The following is a 3,166-nucleotide window of genomic DNA, read 5'->3' as shown; positions in this document are numbered from 1 at the left end:
TGACCCGCCCGCTGCTCCCCTCAGCAGTGTGCTTCGTCGATCTGCCTGTTCTGCTCCCCACTATCTCTGGTGAAGCCTCTTGCCACCCCTCAGCCTCTGGCCTGTACCCCAGTTCTGTATGTACAAATAAATAAATCTTTAAAAACAATGCAATGTGTCACAAACCAGCAGTCACTATTGGACCAAAACGTGAAAAACTGAAAGCTTCCCCTGACAATTGAGAACAAAATGAAGATAAAGTTTGTCACCACACTTGTTTCATTTAGTAATACAGGTGTTGATCACAGGATCAGAGCAACAAAAAAAAAAGTGAATTCAAAAATAAAAGAGAAACTACCATGAGTTCCAGATACTATATCTGGAATACTATATAGAAGTTCCTAAATTCTCAATAATTAGAATCAAGAAATGAATGGCCAGGCAAAAACCAAAAAACAACACACAAAATACACTTTTTGTATATACAACAAACACAAGCTAAGCTAAGTGAGCCTCCATTTCTCTGAGGTGTCCATGCTATTTATTTTTAGTTCCTTGCAAATGGAACAACATTGACGTGGCTCATAATAAAAAATTAATTATTTCATCAATTTTAGAAAAATCAAATATTATACTTCCTGTGGACAGGTAATTGTCTGTATTTCTCCAAGTTGGTGATATAGTATTTCTGAAAGCAAATTTTAATTAAATGTGTTCATCTTTTATAGACAGATTTTATTGTATTGTCCATCCTCAGTAGGAAAGTTAATATTACTCATAAAGCACTACTTCTCTGAATTCTTTCCATGTAAATATTTTTTTTTTTAATTAGGAAGGATGTCTTAAGGGACAGCCTAAATGTGGAGGGACCGTTTCATTAAACTGCCTCTGGCCATAGCCACAGACGGTTAATCACTCTGTGGGCGCCTGTCCCCGAGGTCTAAATCCCGGAACACAGCCGCCCTCGGAGCTGTATATGTGCTCCCTGCCGAATGTAACCCATCTCCCACTGCAGGGCAGTATGGTGCCCTCCTTGCTTAATCAATCTGAAAATGACCACCACCTGTGTCTGACAAGCGTCTACCTTGAAAGAATGCAGTCTATCAAAAATAATTAAATTGAATTCATCAACTCTTCCACCAATCCACATTTAGATTTGCCCCTTCATATGAAGGCAATAGTGGCTTGGATTAATCTTACTTAAACTATTGCAACAAAAGCAAATATTTAAAAACTTGGTAGCAAACCCAACCTTTCGGAGACTTGCTCACTTGCCAAACAAAAATTTTCTGACGTATCAATGAATGGAAATATCTCATTAATGGGAAATGTGTGTTTGGAGTCCATGAGAGAACGACCGTGGTGAGTTCTGCACTGAAGGAAACATAAATACATTCAGTATTTTGCTGTGGTGAGTATTCTCTGCTACATTTTCTTTCATAGAAAAAAGACTTCCCTCTTACCACAGAACCTCTGACCTACCCACTAGTTCTGTATGTATAAATAAAAGTGAATCTGTAAATAAAAAAGAAGTCAGTTGGTTTGCTCAAGTTCACACAAAGAGGATGTGGCTGAGTTTTGCTAAGACGATCATAGACAATCACTCTAAAGTCTTAACTATATTTATATTGTCTCTTCCTGCTTTGACTTGTGTGACTACAGCAATATCCCTTACTCTGAAAGTAATACATGATTCATTCAACATCATTTTATGGCTTTTACAAATATTTTAAAAGCATGAAATGTTAGCCTATAATTTTCTGTCCATAACATTATAAACTGTCAAATTGTATCTTAACAGTGTGGGTTCATTGCCCTAAGTTTCAATGAAGAAAAATAAAATATAAATGTATACTGCATTTTTAGAAGCTGAAATTCGGACCATGAAAAACAAAAAGTGAGTTTCCCTAAAATGAAATTTGATTTTCAAATAAAATACACTATTTGAACACACATATTTCTTCAGCTCATGCTTATATTATTTGAGTACAATGAGATCCATGAAATTATTACTTTGAAATCAAATTTAAAATATCTTCTAAAATTTGACACTCAAGGAAAATGTTAATAAAAAAATATTGTGAAAACTTCTATAGTTGGGTTTACAGCATTAACACGCATTAAGTGTGATTCCTGACTGCAGCACTTCTACCATGGACTCCGGCGGTCGTATGTGACCCAAAGCTTGCACTGAATCAGTAATGTTTTTCACCTACTAACTCACATTGTTGTAAATGTGCGTAGATCACAGATGCCCAGACTCTGCATCCTGCGCTCAACTGGAGACCTTTTAACTCACTACTCTGAGGCCTTTGATAAACCCTGTGTGAGCTGAGTAGAAACCAGAAACTCTGAAATCTGAAGATCTCAGTGTGAAGAACGACTGACAGTGTCTAGGCTGGGTGGGAGCATGAATCTAATAGTGTATCCAGAAGAGATCCTGCTACTCAGAGACTCAAAGACACATACACATCTTAATGAGCCCAGTGAACTATATTCTCTAGAGTCACACGTTGGGGAATTAACTATTAAAGTACATGCACATTGTTACTACAGCTCAGAAAGTGGATCGTTTGTGGGACCAGGAAGGGTTATGAATGGGATGAAGCACTGAGAATCTCCTAGATGATGGGCAGTGTTGGAATTCTTGACCTGGGCGCTAGGTACAGAATTTCACCTTGAATCACCCAATATGCACCTTAAATATTTCTATATTTTTATACCTGTATTTTAATGTATACTAAAACTGGGTTTGCTTGATTGTTTGTTGAATGAATCATATGAACTGATTTACTCTGTGTTACACAGTAAAAAGAAGGAGCTGGCACCTGGATATTATGAGAAGGTATCTTGGACCTCAACATAGCAGTGAGAGACACTTACAGTGATGAGTTTCTGACTTCCTGTTCTGATGCTGAAAACAGCACAGTGTGGCTGTTCTGTGAAGGGCCTCGATGCAGGCAGAGACTGAGAGGGTGACCACCGAGGTCCGCTTCGACTCCAAAATGCCATGGTTTTAAACAACACTCTCCTGGACTTAACTGATTTTTTAAAAGTGCCAATGCATTTGAGAGGCTCAAGCCCCACCCTGCTTCTGACATGTATCACTCAATATGTCCACTGCGTTTGTGGGCTTTTTGTGCACATACTTCAGCTCATGTTCTCTAAAAGGGACGCAAATGAAAAA

Source organism: Condylura cristata, unplaced genomic scaffold (genome assembly GCF_000260355.1).
Source record: "Condylura cristata isolate star-nosed mole 26May11 unplaced genomic scaffold, ConCri1.0 scaffold00063, whole genome shotgun sequence".
Taxonomy (NCBI): Eukaryota; Metazoa; Chordata; class Mammalia; order Eulipotyphla; family Talpidae; genus Condylura; species Condylura cristata.
The sequence above is the reverse complement of the archived record's forward strand: the minus strand, read 5'-3'. Positions refer to the sequence as shown.